Source organism: Pseudonaja textilis, chromosome 5 (assembly GCF_049901715.1).
Source record: "Pseudonaja textilis isolate UNSWEBS1 chromosome 5, rPseTex1.2, whole genome shotgun sequence".
Lineage (NCBI taxonomy): Eukaryota > Metazoa > Chordata > Lepidosauria > Squamata > Elapidae > Pseudonaja > Pseudonaja textilis.
In genome coordinates, this window is record NC_141994.1 from 53,457,081 (window position 1) to 53,480,184 (window position 23,104).

The 23,104-nt window shown below is 37.3% G+C and overlaps 1 protein-coding gene across 2 annotated transcripts in view; it reads right to left on the reverse strand.

Moving 5' to 3' along the window:
• Positions 1-23,104, reverse strand: part of CHST11 (carbohydrate sulfotransferase 11) — a 173,840-nt gene that overhangs the window by 116,421 nt on the left and 34,315 nt on the right. The gene's annotated exons all lie outside the window — the stretch shown is intronic.

Consider the following 23,104-nt stretch of genomic DNA (forward strand, 5'->3'; position numbering starts at 1 on the left):
TGCTTAACAACCACTTGTTCAGTGGCTGTTCAAAGTTATAGAGGCTCTGAAGTAGTTACACCTGATCTCCTAAGTTTCAGCCATTATAGCACACACACTCCACAATCACATGATCAAAATTTGCAGACTTGGTAGCCCATCTGCACTTACAATTGCAGGGGCACTTCAACTCCACCTACCCCCCCATTTCCTCATTTCTGCTTTTTTGGCCATCTTATACTCTGCCACCTCCTTCCCCCACCTACTCAGGTGACCTCTGCTATCTTCTTTCTCCTGCTGCTGCTGAGGGGTACCTAGGCTGGCCCTTTATGAGGGAATTGATGACTCTGGTAGGCCTTCTTCCTGGAGCTGTGTCCAAATTGTGTGTAGATTTTTATGGAGTATAGGTATATAGTTCTCTGACAGCATTCTAACTGTGATAAGGTAGGTGTTTATAAACATTCCTGTGAAAGACTGTTTGAGAAGTCTTGCAGGCTGTGAATGAACATAATTCACAGCCCTGGAAATAAAAGAGGTCTTGCTGGAACTAAGATTGTGTTTTATGCTTTCTAAGGAAGCCTAGGTCAGAACACTTTGCTTACAATGGAAATTCCAATCCCTATTGATATTGTTAATCAAAGATATAGGCTATTTTACCATCTTTATAAAATTTACCAAGAATTCCTGCTTTTTTCTGTGTGTTTTTTTAAAATTGGATCTAAGCATCATCTATGACCCAGGCTAGAAGTCAGGATACTGAGTTCTAGTCCCGTTTTAGGCATAAAAGCTGCCCAGGTGACTTTGGGCCAGTCACTCCCTCTCAACCTAACTCCCCTCACAGGCTTGTAACAGATAATCAGAGTTGGAAGGGACCTTGTAGGTTATCTAGTCCAATCCCCCGCCCAAGCAGGAGACCCTACACCATTTCTGACAAATGGCACTCCAATCTCTTGTTGTAGGGAAAATAGGAGGAAGAACATACCAAATGGTATGTTTCCTGCCTTCAGTTGTTTATAAAAATAATAAAGGTGCTATATAAATAAATAAATTCCAGAACATTCCTTTCATTCATCCAGGGGTGTGCTGCTGGGGGTTCACAGGGGTTCGGAAGAGCCCCTAGCTAAGATTCTGCGCAGTTTGGAGAACCCACAAATTCCACTCCTGGCTGGCTCCGCCCATCCACCCCGCCCCATCCAGGAATCCTCACGTGGCCTGTTTTGGATGCAGGTAAGTGCAGGGCATGTGTGGAGGCTTGGGGAGGGTGAAAACAGGCCTCCTGGAAGTTTGGGAAGGTGGGAAACAGGCCCATTTCTGGCTTCCACAGAGCCAATGGAGCCCAGGGAGGCCATTTTGCCCTACCAGAGGCTTGAAGAAAACCTCAGGAGCCCAGGGAGGGCAAAAACGCCCCCCACCATGATGCAGGAGGCCAACTAGGCCATGTGCATCATGGCCTGCCCACCCAGCAACTAGGCAGAGAACCCTTTGCTAAAATTTTTGAAGCCTACCCCTGCTTTCATCCCATATCATGTAAATCAGAAGACAATATAGCATTACTTTTAGCCAGGAAAAGTCTTGGTTCATTTTAGTTTGCGGTTCATCTTCTGGAACAGTCTTAGTCATAATACTAAAAACTACTTTCTGTATTAACAAGCTGGTATTTTGGGCATAGTCTCAAAAACAGACAGATAAGTACCAAGTAAGAGAATTGAAAGGAACAGAAATTATCAACCATTATGGTTCTACAAGAATCACCTCAGCCCACCCATGTTGAGTTTTAATCATGCTGCTTGCAAGTATGTGTAAGTTTTTATAGACAATTTATGACAGCTATGATTTTCTAGTCGTTCTGATCACACTAATAGACACTCTTTCCAAATCTTTGCACATAAGGATAAAATCAACTCATGCTAATTCATACCAAAGCAGCTACACAAATGACGGCTTGTAAAGTAAATAACAAGTAAATAAAAAGCTATATATTTCCATACATATGAAAACAAGATAAACTCTTTGAGCTATTCTTCCTGTGGTCATTACATGTTATAATGTTAACATATCCTGAGATTCCTAATCTGGTAAACACAAGGGAAAAGCCTCTTGTGAGTGTGCTCACAGAAAGTCTGCTAGTATGCCTTCTCATTTTAAAAAATGGCTACTATAGGACAGGGCTGCCTTCAGAGTAAGGCTGAATAGGCCCTGGCCTAGAGAGCCAAAGCTTACAGGGTGCCAGTGCCAGCCTTTCTTCTGAATCAGTCTAAAAATGCAAATCTTTGCATCAGTGAGAGGTAGCACCACCAGTCAATGTGTCCTAGGGACACCATATCTGCCATAGTGATAAAACCAGTTACAAGGTAAATCTTTTCAGACTGCTATTTATCACCCTTTCTAATTTTCTCTCCCCACACCCCAAGCATCTGCCAGCTGTACCAGGTAGGCAGATAGGAAACACAACAGTTCAACTGTATAGAAAAGTTCCATTAACAAAATTTTGAAGTCTGAAAGTACAAAACTCCCAGTTTTGCTTACAGTTTAAGAAATTAAGAGAAGGGGTCCCTTCTGAGTCCCAATTGTGAGCTATGCCTTCTCTTACCTGACCATTCCCTAAACAGCATCTCTTTACGCCATCTGTCAAGGATTTTACACATATCATTAAGGACCAGATTGCAGCCTCCCCTGTCTTATTTTCTAAGAAAGCACAAGGGTTGACCTTGGCCACAGAAAAATTCTTAGAAACTAAGATCTTGCCAGGCAGGTCTCTTCTCTTTGAAGCATGTCAACCTTTCTCTCATGGGATGCTCCCAATTGCACCTGATTAACAAACACTATGAAAGCCTCTTAATGCTTCATTGCAGGGTTGCAATATGGAACGTCTGGATTGGATAAGGAGTCTGCAGAAATTTCATCTGCTGCTCCCCCTCTCGCCCAAAGCATACTTGGCCAGCCATCAGTAACCAAATCTCTCCCATTATATCCCAGCATGCACTTAAGTCTGGAAATCCAAGCTTACAGTGTCTCCTCTTCAAACAGGAAAGGGAAGGAGCGCACTCCCCGTGTAATCAGTCCTGCTGTTTATCCTAAGGAGACTGGTCTCCCCTCTGGTTTTCAGAATGCAGCATTCTGGAGTTTCCTTTTTAGTGCCCTGGTACTCATTCACTCCATTTAAAGCCTACGTCCACCCTGCAAGCAGCTGCTAAATTACACCGCTAAGCAAACAGCTAACTAGCTATTGCCATAGATAGCACTGATTAAAGGTTTCTGCTTGTGCTCCACATTCCATTATATGCAATAGAATGAGCAAGCAGAAACCACCCAGTCAGAAGGGACTATAGCTGTACTGTTATGTGCTGCAGATGGAACTTTGTAATAGGCATTTCCTGAGCATGCCACTTGGAAGCCAAAATCTCTAAAGATTACCTTCCGGACACACCATTTTTCAAATGGCTAGCTGAGCATGCTTCCTTCTCCTCCCAACTGCCAATCCAAAAAAACAAACTCTGTACTATCCTTAAATTTGGGGTGGGGTGGGATGGGAGAGTTGGGGCAGCCTGCTCTAAGAAGCAAGGCTGTACACTACTTTCCATGAATGGAAACCAATCAAGGAGACAAGCAACCTGGAATTAAGGAGCATCTTCCAAACAGTGAGGACAATTAACTAGTGGAACAGCTTGCCTTCTGGGTGCTTCATCACTGGAAGTTTTAAAGAAGAGATTGGACAGTCACTTGTTTGAAATGATATAGGATCTCATGCTTGAGCAGGGTCTTGGACGAGAAGATCTCTAAGGTCCCTTCCAGGTCTATTCCAATTGACTGCTTGATTGATTGCTTGATTGCTTGCTTGATACCAAACTTCCACAGTCTTGATAGTTGGCAACCCTCCGCCACCTTTGTCTTTGGACATTTTGCACCCAATTGTTTCTGGAAGAGAATCTTGTACATGAAGTCTTGAAAACTAAGTACTATTAAGTCCTTGTGTACTAATAACCTCCAGGTTGCATATTGCAGATGTCTTTTTTTGGTAAATAAATTGTTGTCACATGGGTTGCGTTCATACCCAGAACTTAATTGTTGTTCTCTTATACCAGTGGTGTCAAACTAGTGATGACACATCATCACATGACGTTATCACAACTTTTTCTCCTTTGCTAAACCAGGGGTGGACATGGCCAGTGCATGATGCATCTGGCCCACAAGCCGCAAGTTAGATGCCCCTGTTTTAAGTAATAAGTGGAGGGGATTTTATCTGACTCCACAGCCTTCAGAAGAAGGTTGATGTCATAGATAAGGGCTTCTGAAGGACAGAATGATTATGAATGAAAATACTGTCACCAATAATGCTATTACATAGATATAGCTAAATACGGGTACATCCTTCAGTATTATGAAATGTGTAAGCTTATTTGATAATATAGATTTCTTTGATTAGGCAAGTCTTTTTTTATTTTTTAATATCCTCTGAAAAATGGCAATATGGCAATATCGGTTAGATAATTGATGTCTTTGCAAAGCGGAAGAAACCTTTCATGAATTAATCCATGCTTCCACTCTTGACTAGTAACAGAAAATAATACAGCAAAAGTAAAATATGCAATAAGGATTAAGGATTCTCAGATATACATTCTTGTAGCAAGTACATGGATACTAGTGACCCTTTGCTACTCATGATATATCATCACATTAAAAAGCCCCACTGTTTTGATTGATTTCAAATTTTGTAATCCTGTTGTAGGAGAATAGACTTATAGCAGATTGCACAAGACTGGAATTTAGCTTCCACTGGCTTTCTGACAGCAGCTATTTAAGAGTTTATTAATGTTCACATTTTATCTCTTCTCACAAGAGTTTCTATGTTTAAAGCAGTTCTGGCATTAGGAAAAATGTACTATAGAAAACAACTATCTTAGACTATGTTGAGGACACATAAGCTACTTTATTTCTTAATGCTCTTCAACTGCAACTCACAAGTGAAATTGTCTTCTAAAGTACAATAATGGCACAGTAGGATATTGAAGGTCAAGAAAAGGATGCAGTAAAAGATTTAAGAGAGTAATCACATCACACTCCTCCTGGGCTACAATGCTAAAAAGGTAAAAAGGTTTTATTTCTCCTGTATAAAAAATGTTGAAAAGACTCTGCGGAGGGGAGAGGTATGATAACTGTGGTTAATGGAGCCCAGAGAAAGACCAAGAACTGTTCTCTATTCTCCCCTAGAGCAGGACTTTGGGTAATGGTTACAAAAAGGGCAGTTCCAAGTGAACCTTTTTTGCTTAATGCAATGTCTATGGAGATTCTCAGTCACCCAGGTCATGGTTGCCCCAAAAATGCTTTTTTAAGAAGCAACTGGACTTTCTGGTTTTTCTTTGAAGACGTTTCGCTTCTCATCCAAGAAGCTTCTTGAATGAGAAGCGAAACGTCTTCAAAGAAAAACCAGAAAGTCCAGTTGCCTCTTCTTAATGCAGTGTTCTCCAAATCTGGATAAATTAACCTAAATTGGGTAAAAGCGGGTTTTCTTTGGATAATAACACACAAATCCATTACCTAGTCACAACAGGGACATTTATATTGACTTGTTTTAGTTCTATTGGATAAAAACATACTTTCTGATAAGCAGTTCTGGGTAAGCAAGAGCACTTAGACTCATATATCGCTTCACGGTGCTTTATAGCCCTCTCTAAGCAGTTTACAGAGTCAGCATATTGCCCTCAACAGTTTTGGTCCTCATTTTGCTGACCTTGGAAGGATGGAAGGCTGAGCCGGTACAGTAGTGAGACTCGAAACACCAAACTGCAGGCAGTCAGCAGAACTAGCCTGCAGTACTGCATTCTCACCACTGTACCACCACAGAAGAAAGGTTTGGGAAGCACTGGTTTAATGGTATTATTCCTAATGGTAATAAAATTTTGACATTGGAATAAGTTATAAGTTGACTCATTGGAGAATATTTTAATTTATATTCCTAAACTAAAGAAGGACATAAGTGCAATGATTGCCAAACTTCCCTCCCCCTTCAGTTTAATAGAGAAAGAAATATTTCCCACACACACAAAGAAATATTTGATAACGTTCTCCTTAATGAAGGACTCCTGTATTTCTCTTAGTTACATGACCAAATTGTGAGAATGGATGTTCTAGCTTTTGCTGGACAATTATTTCTCCAGCAATTTACTATTTTTTCTGGCTTCTCAACCTGTATTAAGACTTGAGGGAATCAATTTCTCCTGTGGAGCTTTTTCAGATCAAAAATATGGACAATCCATGGGACTCCAAAATAATAGACAAGCTGCATAACCTAAAAAATGTTTTCAATCTCTTTGCACCTATGAAACAAAATTTTAAAGTGCCACTAAAATACATTGCAAAGACGTTTGAAAGCTCCAGAATAAGGTAGAAAAGAGAACCCTTCTTTGCAAAAAAATAAAGAATTCAGGAAATTGGAAGAAACAATGCTCAGTATTAGTGAAAAACTGACCTTAAAAAAAATCATGTGTGAGCCCTGGTCAGCAGATTAAAAGCAAAGTCCAGAGGATTTTTGACTTCTGGAATTATAAAGAAGCAAATATAACAATTTGCAGTGACCACAGGAGAAAAATGGTTTTCATTATTTGAGAATTCCACAAAGACAACAGTAAAGCATTCTGAAAGCAATAAGAATTCAGAGTATGTTAAAAATAACAAATGGCAAACAGGTGTACAAAAACCTGAGTACTTCAGAAGGCCAGAGATCCAGCCATCAAGTAAGAAGAAAGACAGGGCATAATTGGAAAGAGGTGATTTTTATGAATTCAAAAGAAAAAGGACTCTCCTAGGTACAGCTTCTCCAGGAGAAAATGAGATACTTTACAAGCCTCTTCCATCATAGCTGATATATGGGGATTCAGGAATTTTTTTTAAAACTGCACATCTGAAAAAAAAACAAAACGGATGCCATTACTTGCTTCCCCTAAGTCATCTGCAGAATACTCAGAAATCATCTGTTTGGGAAAGAGATCAGAGAGAGGGATTTAATTTCTCCAAGTGATTTTCTTCCAGCTTGATGCTTCCTTCTACAAATCAGTTCAAACCATCTGGCCCACACAGATTTCACTTCATTTGCATTTACTGTCTCAAAAAAACAAACAATCTGGAGACTCTTGGATATTTAGCACCATTTACGTATATATTTACATAGTCAATAGTTATTTAGAAATGTTTCATTCAATGAATTGGCTTATAACAAGATAACTTTTCTCCTGCCTAAATGCCTACATAAAAATTGATGACTATTGATGATAACTGATGGAAACAAGAACTAATGATTACAACTTACTTTCATATGAATACAAGTAATAACTAATTTCAAATTTTTTAGCTTAATTTTTAAAATAGGAAGCAGTTTATAGTTTCCTAATAACTACAGATTATCTTTCCTACACCTGCAATTAAGATAAACGGCTTACTTACTTGTAACATTCATAGTAGAGACTTTCATAGTACAGAGTAGAACAGCATATTTCCTGATTTTATCAGCTGTATCAATATGACTGCAATTGTACAGCAATTGTGGTTTAGTGCTGTGTGTGAATCAGGACACTATGACTTGTTCAATAAACATAGTAAATCAATGCATCCTTTCCCATGTCACTATCCAATTAATTTGATGACACTATCATTAGGACACTAAGACTCAACATAGATAAGTAACTGGGTGGCCTTCATTAATTAAGTGCTAGCCAATGATGGAACATGGGTGTAACAAGTGTTGTATGACTCTTGTATTTGCACTGGACAAAAATAAAATAGTTAGCATTCTTTCACACATGTGAAATTAATCACTGTAGATGGATTCTACCTTCATTCCAAATATTTCAGGCAAGAGTGTGATCTTCCATGTTTTTTCTCAGAAGTAAATCATAGTGAGTTCAGTGACACTTATTTCCAGATAAAGATAGCAGCCAAAATCACATGTTGGCCACAAGCAGTATTTGCTCAAACTAAATAAAATTGTAGAGTGAAATATAACTCAACAAATTTAATGGCATAATCACTTTGAGCTAAATAGAAAGGGTTAAATACAAGCTAGCAGAATTCAACTGTCCTTTATATGCCTTTTTTTAAAAAAAAAATATCTTTTTAATATCAGTATCTTAAGACCAAGAATTTAGGGACCAATCTACACTAGATTTTTCTTCCAGGCTTGACTCAGAAGATATGCAACATACATTCTAATTAAGTCTTCTTATGCCTTCCTTCCACATTACACTTTACCCCAATTTTCTTTTCTTCTAAGTTTCAGCAATTGCACTTTTCAAGCTATATTCAAGTTATATGCATTCTGATTTAGCAGTACTGTATAATAACTATTTCTGATAGGAATAGTTGCAAAGCTATAGAACAAGGATGGATAGCCCTCATCCTTCCACAGTTTTGAGTCTCAAGGTTATTGCCAAAATTTGATGCTGTAGTGTCTTTCCCCCACCATCACCATTTTGGCTAATTAATGCTTTTAATTAGCCTGTCTACTTTTTAAAATCTGAAATACTGCATTAAGACAAAGGTCATATTTATGGCAAGATGACAGTTCTTTTAACTTCTATATTACTGCATAGCTGCAGAGATAAGCTTAAAAAAGAGAAAAAAGAAGGAAGAAACTTAAAATCTCCCACTGCACCTACATTAAAAGTGCTATAGACAATCTGTGTCATGTACTTATGCAAATGATAAAATGTATTTGATTTTGAATGCTCAAGCTTCTTTTCCCCCAAAATAAGAAAATACCTGGCACTTGGTTACTGTATAAATGTGGCAGCTTCTATGTTGTATTCATGTAATCTGGGTTTATCATCAACCCAGGATTTCATTTTTATTATTAAAACTAGACCTTGCACAAAACTCCTGTAGCAAACATCCTATTCCTATTTTATTCCTCAATTTTTCTGAATTTCAGTAGCAGCCTAATAAGGAAAAAAAAAACCCTTAAAATTAAGGAATTTTAGGAAACCATTGCTGACATAAAATGAGTTAAGTCTTCATCATACCCTTCAAACTATACAGATTTGACTCACTGGCAGATGATTCACAAATGATGCTTTTAGCATTTACTCCCATGTCTAAGCATTTTGTATTTTAACACATTTGATATGGTAAAGAACATTCCCTATTGGCTAAACTGTGAGCAGAAACATTTATATTGGTTTTTATAGCACAATCAGTGACTTAACCTGCCAAGTTACACCTTTAAGAATTGGTTACTTCATGAATATGAAGGAATGCCAACACATATCAAATTTAAGTTTCGCTATATTTTAATTAGATGGTGATTGCTAGAAGCATGAGAGAATAGATAGTTAACAAAGACTCATGCTACTCTTATTGCAAAAATCAATCCAAAAACTTTGCTTTCCTCAAAGATATTACTTTTTCTACTTCTCTCAGCCTAGTTTCAGATGCCACTAATTTCATACCAAATCCCATCATGGCAACTTCACTAAAGCAACTTCAATAGATGGTCAATCCCATAGCCAGGCAGATGGAAATACCTCCATCCAAAAGCAGAGTGATTAAAGTTCAGTCGTTAGATTGACTATTATTGCATTTTTATTGGTCAGAACTATGGAGAGTATTTGTGTCAAGCATCAAGAAAAACAGGAGATCCATACAGTTCAATTGGGTACAAAGATTTATTGTAAGCTTGAGCTCTCTACAAGAATCTGAACTACTAATGACCAAGGGAAATTAGTAGGAGATAAGAGTAGAAAGGATTCAAGGTGGGCTAGACTTAGATCTCCTGTGGGTGCGAAGGGACTCATGACTGATGACACCTTTGACTCTTCCCTCAGTCTCAGCCTGGTCATCTTCAATTTGTGGGCTTTTCTATTCATATTCCAATATAGCTCAATTATCTTTAGTACTATAGATTTTTAAGTAGGTGGTTGTTCCATTTTAGGCAGCAAAATATCTAAGCCCCAAATCAAGATATAATTTATGGTCTTTTGCCATTTGAACATATTTAATTGAGTCTAGGAAATGGCTGACATATGACCACACGTGCCTCTTCTTAAATTCAATATATTGACTTGTTTCATAATTGATGAATCATTTGCCCATCTTCCTAAAATGTGGGTCAGCTTAAATAGGAGTTGTTTAAAACAAACCAACTTCAAATATGAATAAGAAAACCCAGGATCTCCTCCTTCACTGAAACTGCCTTGCCTCCTACAAGAACAGGGGGTCTTATTTTATATATTTTCTCTCTAGGCCATGGGTGTCAAACTTGCAGCGTCATGATGGCATCATGTGACATATCGGGACTTTCCCCCCCTTCGCTAAACTGGGTATGGGCACGGCTAGCATGTGATGCATCCAGTTCGCAGACCAGGAGTTTGACACCCCTGCTCTAGTCCTTTTTTTTTTTTTTTTTTTACTTTTGGGTGAAAACAGTGTACAGAAATTAATGAAACAGTGGTTTATTTGCTTTCTGTATCATTCTGTACCTGAATGTGTGGTTTATTCCCTGCAGTTAAATATCATGAATTGGGGGGGGGGGTTTAAAAAATGTGCATTTCCAATGATGCACTCCTATAAGGAGATAATGGCATATTTCAGTTATATTATCTATATTCAATCAGACAGGGGCAATTAATTTTTCACTTAGGAGAAAATTTATGAAGCATTATAAGTAGACATGAAACATTTTTCTTTTCCCACAGTGACAATTACCCAATTCATTACTGAAGAATACAGACTCATTATCTTTGGATGGAAGTCTTGCTCTTCTTATTTATGTGGCACCATAAAGCAACATAAAACTTTAAAAACATAAAAGCAATGTCCATACTTTGAAAGCAGGCCTAATTTTATGGCATTTCCTCATGTTAAATACTGAAATAGCATTCCCCACATAATTAGGTACCAGGAAGTAAGAACTAAAGGGCAAAGAAGGTTGTAAATGGACAACAGAAAGCATCACTTTGCGGTCACTTTCTATATCAGAGTTACCACATAAACTTACTTTTAAGTTACTCATCTGCTTTGGACATGGAGGATTCCCAGAATGTTGACCCTAAAATTATAGTTTCTACCTTCTGAAATGCTTGGCTCTTCCTGAATGCTGACATTCCTCAATTTGAAGTATTTTTCTGATGAATTTCAATTTGTGGTAAAGAATATTTATGTTCTCTGAACCTGACATTTTCTTGGAGTTTTGAATGAAGTTGGCAAAGGCTGTCATTGTTCACTAGCATCATAAGTTTACAAGATCTAATATGAAGGTGGAGAATGTGAGTTAACATCCCAACATGAATCATATTGATCTGGTTTACATCCTTAAACTGGGATTTTGAATCATGGCTTCCTGAACAAAATATAATTAATTAACAGAGAATAATAATAATTTGTGCTAGTATATTTTGTATAATTTTATACAACTAGTTTAATTACACCAAGTATCTGTGCACTAAGCAATTCTAGAATTGTGAGCATTACAATAATTCAAATCTTGAAAAACCATGGTTGAAGTCCTTGCTAAGCAAAATGGCCTCCCTTGCCTTTGTCCTCTGCTCAAATTGCTTTAGCTTCCACACTTAAAATCTGGCTTCCATGAAGCAAACATTCTCAATTGTGTCTGATCTGGTGCACACTGATGTAAATGTTGGCTAAGGAACAGAGTTTAGGCATGGAGAGCATCTTGTGATAACAGCTGTCTACCAATGTCTCAGGGCAGATTTGGGACTTTGGTATTTTGATGGTGTGTTTAATCCATGCTTCTATTTCTCTGCTTAATCTGTATACAGTATCTGTTAATAAATGCATCTCCTCATGACAAGAACTCAACGTAGGTAAGTATTATATCTCTTGAATTTCTTACTTACTGCTTATAGAAATGGGAAGAAAGCAACACTAACAGTTCACAGAAAGAATTATGCTCTCAACACTCAACAAAAAAAAAACTGAGCAGCTGTTACAAAGACAATTACTAGAAAAAATCCCAGAAGAAATTCAGAAAAATATGACTGGGGGAAGGAGAGCCCATCTTGAAGCAAGGCAAAAAAAAATAATAATTCATGAACGAAACCTCAAGGCTGGAAGAATGAAAGAACAGGAGAAAAGATTTCTTGGGATGCTGAAGAATTTGACTGATACTTTCTGTTCTACAAGGCATATAAAAAACAACAGGTAACAAACAGTTTTAGTCTGGCTAAAACTGATTTCTTGTAAAAGAAAGCACATCTCCCATTTTTTACCAATTCACATCATCTCTCTGTAATCAGACAATATGAGATTCCTTAATCTGACAAAGACAGCAGAAAATATAATAATACACAGATTTTGTCTTCTTTCTCATCTTAAGGATAAGAAGGATTTATCCTAAAGGTAGGACAACTTTATTAATCTAATAGTAAAAGGTGAAAGATTTATACAATCTGAAGAAAAACAACAATATTGGCAGACCAAGGTTGGTCAAAGTGATAAAGCTATTGGATTTGATTAATCTAATATTTTTAAGAAAGGCAATTCATGGATTTTTTGGAAAATGAAGTCACTAAATTAAAAGTTACTAATCTTAATAGAAGACTGAGAAAATATAAGGTCACTCAGTCCAATTCACTCAGTTTCTATAATAATTAGATAAAAGTTATTAACAGTTATTATTAGCTGTTATTAACTCAGATTCTGGTTACTGACTCTTTATCTCACATGAATTGAGACATTTCTTTTATCCAATGAGCAAAAAAAAAATTAGATGTCAGGGGCAGAGTGCCTATATAAATTATGGTTTTTCTGAATTATTCATCTGATAACTTTATATCATTATGGACCTACGGTATATGCCTTAGATTTCACTTTCCTAGTTACATGACATTTGGGGTGGTCTTAACTTGAATTTAAACAGAAATGTTAATAATTGGATTCATTTCAGCTACAGCTTTGACTAAAAGCCCCTTCCCTGAGACTTCAGAAAAATGCTTTCCTTTTCAGTCTGATCTGATTTTTCTTAAGGTTCAAACCCAACTCTTGAATTATGACAACAGGCTGACTTTGTCATACATCACACTAAACTATGATTTACTGTAACATACAATATACATACATATTTTAAGTTTAACATACAATATGTTAAAATTAAACTGAGTGGACAGTATTATAGCATTGTTCAGTGCATAAAACCAATTATTTCATCAGCTGAAGAAGGAAACTTGCATTAAATTGGGGGGGTGGGGGTGGTAAATCCAAAACAAATTTTATACTTACAGATGTGTTCAAAATTTAGTACTAAAAACCATATAAAGCACTGTATTATAAATATATATTTCATTTTATTTTGGCATTACATCAATGATATCTTTCATGAGTGACCTACGCTTGTACTTAGAAAACTTTTGGTTTTGACCCTAGCCTGTTTTTTGACAAGAAATATTGTTAGATCAAATGTGCCATCCAAACTACTGAATATTTTTAATTTAGTCTCAGGCAATTATTTGTTAGGCAGCTATGTAGAAAGAGCAGTCCTCTGAAGGAAAAATAATCACTTGAATATTATTTTAAATATATATTTCTGAAATACAGTGAAAACAGTTTTTCTACAAGACAACTAAATATAGTACCTATTATACTCAAATAATAACAAATCTGAATTGTTGGCTTAGAACTATTGTTGCTCTGTTTCTAGGAATCATTACATCCAGAGATGCAGTATTGAATAGATCAAGATAAAAGCAAAATGCAGTTCTAAATCAGGCTTGATGATATGCTTAACAGCATAAACAGCAAAAACAGCACAGACTTTGAATTCTTGTTTGTGTGCATTCTAATAATTGCCCTGTATCATAATCAACATATGCACGTTCACTTCTTTCATTGTTCACTCATTCACTCTTAGGTCATTCAGACACAGCAGTTATATAATACCCCAATCTATTCATTTTGACAACAAATGAGATTACAATTTCCAGAAATCCTTCACAGGCTGGGCATCCTTGGTGTTGTAATCCCACAACATCTGGATTGTACCAGACTAACATAAAATGGTTTAAAGACCTGTACTAAACTAAAAAAAAATCAAATAAATCGAATTTCATTTAGGTTTCGCAGCTACAGAATGAACGCTGTAATGATCTCCTTTCCATAAAATCTCACTGATTAGCAACAACGTTTTTGGAGCATATCAACCTCAAGAAAAAAAACCCAGTTTCAACTGCATCTGTTCAACTGTAATATTGTTTTATACCACTTTGATCCCACCTATGCCTAAAGCCATTCAATGCTCACCTTGGTTAGCAATCATTAGTAAAGATAACAGTAGTAAAAAGGAATAAAAGAGTAATTTTCTGGCCAATATGCACGTTTATGGCTAAATTTTGCTTGAATGATGACAACCTAAGATTGGTTCTCACCTTGATGGTTTTTCAAAAGCCCCTCAGGACATGATTTTCCCTGCAGGCTTAGGTACCCTGGTTGACCTGGAGCCAATCAAGTGGTTGTGTTATTGTGCCTGTTGCCACCACAGGGTGGGGTGGGGTGGATATAAGTTTTTATACTATGGAATTTTAATGTTGTAAGCCACCTGGAGTCACTGTGTGAGAATTGGGCAGCCATATAAATGAATTTAATTATTTAATAGAATCAGAATAATAGCTGTATCAGGAAACTAAACGAGACAACAGCAATCGGTGCTGTTTGCAGTGTCTCTATATCTCTTTGCCAGAGGTTCACTTAATGATCATTTTGCTTAATGACCAAGTTGTTGGAACAAAATGCAGTTGCTAAACAAGGATTGAGTGCATTGTGCATCTCATCTTTTGATTATGCCTTGTAAACAAAGCTCCAAAGAGGATTAGTTAGGAGTAACACTAAAAAAAAGGCAAATCCATTGTTATCCTGTGGCAAGACAGTGTTAGCACACACTGCTTGATAGTTTGGTTTCACTGCAGGAGAGAAACCACATAACAAAAGGTTGAGAAACAAAAATGCTATATTTTACCTCTTTACAATCCAACATTAGCACTTTTGCTCCACACAAGTGGGGTTTTGAAATTCTCAACGTAATCATTAGGGTGATTTCTCTGATGTTCTTCGGGAAAAAGAAATCCAGTAATTCCTCTCAATGCTGATAACTGCACCTGGCAAAGACCCATGGGAGAATTTGCTTCATGCTATCTCCACTGTCCTAATGATTCAGTGGAAGTCCCAAAGGTGCTTTTTCAGGAGGCAATTAGACTTTCTTGTTGTTGTTTTTTAAGATGTTTCGCTTCTCATCCAAGAAGCTTTTTCAGCTCTGACAGGGCCGTGGAGAATGGAAGGATCTATATTCCTTGCAGACAGCTGGTAATCTGCATCCTTGTAGAGCAGGGGTGTCAAGCTCATGTCATGATGTTATCACATGACATATCAGGACTTTTTCCCTCTTCGCTATACCGGGCGTGGGCGTGGCCAGCACGTGACGCATCCGGCCCAGGGGCCGGGAGTTTGACAGCCCTGTTTTAGTGGGTCATTGAAACACTTGGAGGTTTATCTGTGCCTTCAGGGTCACCTCAGTAGTGTTCCTGGTTCCTGTAGTCTGCTTAGATCAGGGGTGTCAAACTCATGTCGTCACAGCAACATCACATGACATATCACAACTTTTATTCCCTTCACTAACTGGGTATGGGCATGGCCAACACATAAGGCATCTGGCCCATGGGCTGTGAGTTTAATACCTCAGCTTAGACAGTTTCTTAGCCTCCTGAAAAAGTACCTTTGGGACAACCATGACCTGGATGACTGAAAAATCTCTACAGATTCAATGAAAGTGTGCAAGGTCAAGGATTTTACAGACTGAAAATTTATTCTAAATTCATTTCTTCTTCAAAAGACTTTCTAAAACAATCTTTCCTTCATTATAACTTATTTTTTTATTTTAAAAATACAGGCAAACTTCTGTGCCTGCCAATAATTGTAACATATGCAAATCTAGCTGCTTTATAGTTAATCACTTCCAGAATGACACGGATAAAGCACCTGAAAATGGCAACTCCAAATTAGTATCAAAACTGAAAGAACCACAAAATCTTTACAAACTGAAGAATGAAAAAGCAGCAAAGAAGTATAAGGTCATTTTGAAATGCATGAGGGGAAAAAAAGATGGCCTTCGCCTGTGGTGCGAACAGCTAGAGATATTTATGTCTTCAGACATCATGAAGTGTTTTTTTTTCCAGCTAGCAACTGAAAAAAGAAAAAAGCAAGATGACACATTCAGTACATTGGAGCTCACCAAATATGAAATGTTACCATTTGGTATTAAAGGTGGTTAAAAAGTGCCCAACCCAAAATCTAAAGCCTGCTTTCTTGCCTGCTTGAAACAATCTTGTGAATGTGTGCAACCTTTCATTTCTTAAATATGATGGAACAAGACAGATTTTGCCAGTAGGACATTGCAATCAATCTCAATGTAGCTTTGCAGGATGATGTTGTAGCTTGTCAACCCTTGCCGCAAGAATTTCAAAATCTGAAATATTGCCTCTTTCGATTGTCCAGATTTATTGGGAGAGACGAAGGTTTCAAATCAATTAAATTCTATTCCAGCCTTTAAAACTGTGCGAGAAGGCAAACTGTTCATACCCCAAACCAGACTAATTTAACTTGGTGGCCTCCAATTACCAGGCAGTACAGAGGGGGTCAAATGGCAACCATATGCAGTATATCTGGAGGGCACCCAGTTGCAAAAGATTGTCATAGATAGTATAATTGTTTACAGGTCATATCAATATTTGGCTGCATTAAGATCCTGCATTAAGACCTGTGATTTCTCTGGTTTGGGCTTTCCCAACTACTTGGTTTACAAACCATAGTTTATGTCATATTATTATTATATATGAATCATACCTTTATGATCCATTAAACAAATCTTAGTTAAAGCACACTATGTCACAGTATGAAATCAGCTTCTGTATTATCTGACTTCAAAAGCTCAGTGCGTGCCCCTCCTTTGCAGAGATGGAGTTGGGGGAAAGAGAATGAAGGAGCATTTAAAGAGAAAGCATCATTTAATTCAGAAAGAGGTAACAGTCTGTACCTCAGTACTTAATTGTTGCAGAGTCTCAGAACTACTTTAGTTGTCCTCTCTCTCCTTGCCAGTTCCCCCTTTTGTCTTCCTCTTTTTGCCATTAAAAATTGCTCCTCTCACTATTTCCAGGATTAACAAACAAATTGCCATACATGGAAATGCTTAGCATTTGTGGTTGATCTTGTCTTATTCATCTTCAATCTTCCATCCTGACGCAAGGATTTAGACAGTTCAAAACAATTGTCAAAATCAAACAGCTACAGGCCATATATTGGCAAAGAACTCTTACTTGGACCTTTCTGTCTGGAAAAACATTTCATATTAATCAATTAATGGTATTCTGCCCATGCACAGGACCAAGGCCAGATCCATCACATAAACATTTATAAACCTTTGCAGATACCAACACTGATTAAAGCCATATAAGTAAAAACTGAATGCCATCCCTTCCATGACATTATGACTACATGCAATATGGTGGCAGTCTATAAATGGGTCTTCAATCTTTCACAGGTTTATAATTAAAATAGGTATTGATCCTGAATTATTAATTAGCATCCCTATGAAAAATTGTTAAATCTGTTATGGGGAATCCTAATAGCTGAACTTTTACTGATTAGCTTGTTATGTTTCTAAAATTTTCAGAACTTTCTCTTTCATGAAAGAAAGAAAAAAGAACATAGCTGATAAAAGCCATAGCTTTTTTTTTTGTCAAAAAGGCAGCTAGATTGGGTTTGTTATGCTATATAGGAAGCCCTACTAAAGTTGCTCCAGATAATATCAGCAGTTCAGTAAACAGTAGTAGGAAACTACTACTAGTTTTTCTATCCTCATAGAGATGTTCTGAAGCACAGCTTTAGCTATCGATCGTTCTAAAGAATAATGCAACAAAGGCCTTTGTACAGTGAAGCCCTTGTACTTCCTGTTCTCAACAGTTTGTGGTAAATTCAGAAATTACTTTGAAATTTTCCCAACATCATCACTACCATGACCAATAACAGGAAAAAAAGTTTAACCTTTATTATTACAAACCGACAGAGAACAGGTTGTGTGCATTTCTCATTTCTCTGCTCCTGTGGTATTTCAGTATCGGGGGAAGAAGGCCTTCTAATGTAATAATGCTTTTAAACAGTGGGAGCTGATGCAATAGATAGGAAAAACAAGATGGGGATGTAAGATAAAAAGAGTTCCATAGTTTTTAGAAACGCCACTCATTTGCGGATCTGCCTTACCCACAGACACTGACTGTGTTTTTCTATAACAGGCTTTGCAAGAAAAAGGGTTCAAACTTTTCATGAACAAAAAGAAGGGTCTTCTCTCTAGCCCAGGGGTCTCCAACCTTGGCCATTTTAAGACTTGTGGACTTCAACTCCCAGAATTCCTCAGCCAGCTTTTCCTCAGCCTGTATAAGTGGCCTGCTTACTAGATAGCAGCTGGTAAATTTGCCAACCTTTTATATGAAGATTGAGTACGTATCTACTCAAACCTAATGGCTACGTCTGTTTTACACATCCTTTTAAAGTACCCACTATACTCTCCTTGGCAATCAAGAGCTAATACACCCGCTCTTGAATCTGATGAACTCTACTCATGATGAGAAGATTGTAGTATTCTTATTAATCAATATCCAATGTTTCAAAGGCAGTAGCATTTTTTTATTTATAGCCTTAAGTTAATAGAAACCATTTCAATGAATTGTTACTTTATAGCGTTCCTTACTCATATGTATGTATGTATGTATGTATGTATGTATAAGCCACATATGTATTAATTGTATATTGCATTTTCAATTTCGTGAGTTGGTCTTGCACTGTAAATAAACAAACATATACAGAAAACTTAGCGTAGACATAGGCTAAAGACTTAAATTGACTCACTCTACTTGTCTGGCAATAAACTATGTCCAGAGGAGGAAGTATTCTTTTATTAAATATTTACTAAAATTCCACATGCTGCCTCTGTGTTACTTCTTGCCCTAATCAGCAAACTTATGGTTGAACAGACAGATGACATATTTTCCAGCTTTTATGAACACAGGCAAACATATGTGGAGTATTAGCTTCTCCCCAATCTAATATAGTTAGTCCATATTAGTCCATATTAATTCTTGGCTGTAGAGAAGAGGTGTCCAACCTTGGCAACTCTAAGACTTGTGGACTTCAACTTCCAGAATTCCCCAGCCAGCCAAATCCACAAGTTGTTGCCAAGGTTAGACACTCCTGTTGTAGAGGTTTGTGAGCATACATATATGATCATAAGAGGCTACATAATTTCTGGATTATTCATTTCAAATCATTTCTATTCTAAAGCCAATTATTACCATGACTCACTTTGTATAGTGTAAGATGTGGAGCTCGCTTAGGAACTCAACATGACATTCTGGAACATAAAATTTCAGAATATCTTAAACATAAACAAAGGTCCCAACTTTGGTTGGCTTGTGGGCACTTGTTTAATGTTGAAGACATGCTAGAGGAATTGCTGTGGGAATAGCTTGCTCATTTGCTATATATATATATATATGGCATTCAGCTTTGTTCGGGTATTTTCCCACATCATTGTAGTTGTGCTTTTAAAGTTGTAGCAACATTTCGGCAGAATCTCATCTGCCATCATCAGGCTTCTGTATAGTGTTCATCTGTATAGATGAACACTATAGTTGTCATCATTTATCAAAGGTCTCTTATCAGTCACACACATGATTAATTCAATATTAAACTTCCTCAGGAAAATAAATAATAGTAAAGTAACTGGAGCAACATGAAAATGGCTGCTATATGGGACATATATAATTAGAAAGCTCCCATATATCAGAATGCTGCCTATCTCAACCTCTTGCCAGACCTTTCCTATTCCTAGCTTGATTGATTGTGCCATCTCTTAGCAACCACATGGACATAGATTTTCTCCATGAGCTGGCCTTCAGTTTATTATCATTGTAATTGAGTCCATTCAATTGCTGCTACCTTGCTGCTGGTTGTCCTTTCTTTCCACCTTTTCCAATATTAGAGGAGCTCTGATGGCACAGTGGTTAGAATACAGTATTGCAGGCTAACTCTGCCCACAGTCTAGAGTTTGATCCTGATGGGCTCAAGGTTGACTAAGCCTTCCATCTTTCCAAGGTCAGTAAAATGAGGACCCAGATTGTGGGAGGAAATGTGCTGATGTTGTAAACTGTTCAAAGAGTACTGTAAAACAAATGGTGTATAAGTCTAAGTCAGAAGTCTTCAAACGTGACAACTTTAAGACTTGTGGACTTTAACTCCCAGAATTCCTCCTCCCGTCATGTTAGCTCAGGAATTCTGGGAGTTGAAGTCCACAAGTCTTAAACATGCCAAGTTTGAAGGCCCTTGGTCTATATGCTATTGCTTTTGCTAGAGCCTTCTCAGAGAGCTAGATCTTCACATAGTGAGTCTGAACTAAGTTAATTCGAATCTGGTCATTTGGGTTCAAGTTAAAACTTGGTTTATTTGTTTGGGTTTTTTGCTGTTCAGGGGGCTTTTAGGAGTCTCCTCCAACACCAAACTACAAACGTATCAATATATTTCCTAGCTGATTGCTTCAAAGTTCAACTTCAATCTTTTATAGAAGAAAGATATGTTTCTAAGCAAAGCAGCTGTCCATTTTTAATTTGTCTGAAAGCCTATAGGTGCCATTTGGGGCTTAGAAGCAGTTCTTGGAAAAGGTAATGTTAACATAATGCTTTGCAGTCAGCTGGCCTCTTTCTCTCTCTCTCTATTTTAATTAAAAGCATTTTAAATGTAGTTGACATAGGAGGCTAGTGCTGCAAGCATCTTGGGAACCCAGATCCTGAACTTCTCATAGCCTTGACATTAAATGGTTATAAAACTATCCATATTTTTTAAAAATGGCATATATTTTTTTACATCTGCTAATCTAACATTCATTTGATGCTTGTATCTTAGTCCCAATGACATGGAAAGCACAGCCAAATTGAAGTCAAATTCAGACTTCAAATTCTATTTGTAACGTTACAAGAAGAATCCTTTCAATCTGGTAATATCTTCAGAAATGCCACAAAATGTTGAAAAGAGCGTAAGATGAAAATGAAGCAGAGAGAGAAAAAAAAATAACAGCTTAACATCAGTAAGTCCAGTGATTACATTGATTTTTCTTCTTCAAATTACTTGTCATCTTTCACCTCCAGTTTTCTCTTACAAAAATTAAAAGACACAATATAGAGCACTGGGGGAAATGAAGGGTTTTGGGAGGGGACGATTCACAGTGGCCAGGTCAGTGTGGATGAGTGGGCATGGGCGTGGGTATGTATGTGGGGGGGTGTATTTGGCTGCCAGCAGTTTAGAGAGACTAGGAGCTGCTGGGCACCAAATTGTCCCCATGTCCAGTTAGCCTTGCAACTTGTTTCGCACCAATGCAGCCACGCCCACCCATCTGCACCCACCTGGCCATGCCCACCTGGTCACGCTGAATAAGTGGCGCAAGACAGCAGCATCAAACCAGCCACACCCAGCCCTCCATGCCCACCCATTTGCTCCAACCCCGCCACACCCACCTATCCACACCATCCATGCCAACCTGGCAGCTGTGAATTGTCCTAGATCCAGGTGTTTATGAAGTTAGGCAGCCTCACTTTTGATTCAAACACATAAAGAAACAAATACATCTGGTAATGAGAGCAACTAGAAAAATATCCTCAAAGGCCTCTCTACACAGGCAGGAATTAAATCTGTTCCACCATAATCCTAGAAAGAGGTCTAACTTTGATTTTAAAAGTCCTCCCTTTGATATAGCCCAACAGGTACAACTGTAGTCAACAATTTTATAAAATTTGGGATCTATTCTATCAATGGTTAGACAATAAAACATGGTAATGAAATATGTAGATTTTTAGAATATAATGAATATATAAAGATGTGTTTTTTATTATATCTATAAAATGATTATAGGATAGATTTGAGATGGAAATATGAACTGTCATAAAACAAATTAAGTAAAATATGGATTATCTTGTAAAACATGAATGAATAATAGTATAATCAAATGATTGATTAACAATGATATTAATGTATTTAGGAATATTTGATTGACAATATGAGAACATATACAATGTAATTGTAATTGAAGACTACGAAGTGGAAGCACAAAACAATTTGTAAACCAACCGACACACTGTATGTATATATATGGAAGATGGTTTGATGTTTTTATGATGTGTTTGTTTATGTTTGTCTTAAAAAAATAATAAAACTTTAAAAAAAACAATGAAAATTCTAGCATGGATACTTATTGATGTTTTAAACAAAACCCAGTCAAAAAAGCTGTTCAAGAACACTGAAGTCAGATTTTATTTCTATCAAATAAAGTATATTTTTCCAGTAGACCTACTCTGTCACTTCTTCCTAACTACAGGTAGTCCACTTCACTTAGTGACTGTTCAAAGTTACAACAGCACTGAAACAAAGTGATTTATGACCATTTTTCACATTTATGACCATTGTAGCATCCCCATGGTCACATGATTTACATTCAGATGCTTGGCAACATAAACTCACATTTATGACAGTTGCAGTATCCCAATAATCAATCACCTTTTGCAACCTTCTGACAACAAAATCAGTGGAGAAATCAGATTCCCTTAATACTCATGTTACTAATTTGACAACTGCAGTGGTTCATCCAACACATGTAGCAAGAAAAGTTGTAAAATGGGGCAAAATTCACTTAACAATTTAGCAACAGAAATTTTGGGCTCAATTGTGGTCAAATGTTGAGGACTACCTGTATACCAGGGGTGGAGGCTGCATGGATTGTTGGTAGGCTTCCAAGCACAATTCATAGTGCTGGTTATCAATTCTTAAACCCTATATGATTTTGGTTGATCATCTAGTCCAGTTGGCATCTGCAACTCCAAGGGAAATTGACGGGAACTTGATTGCAACTATAGTTTGTGTATCATCATCTTCATTTAATAATCCCATAATCCAGGGGTGGGGTCCCAATTTTTTAACGACTGGTTCTGTGGGTGTGGCTTACGTGGTGGGTGTAGCTTGGTGGTCATGTGATTGGGTGGACGTGGCTTGGTGGTTATGATATTGGCTGGGCGTGGCCAACTCAATATCACTCATATCG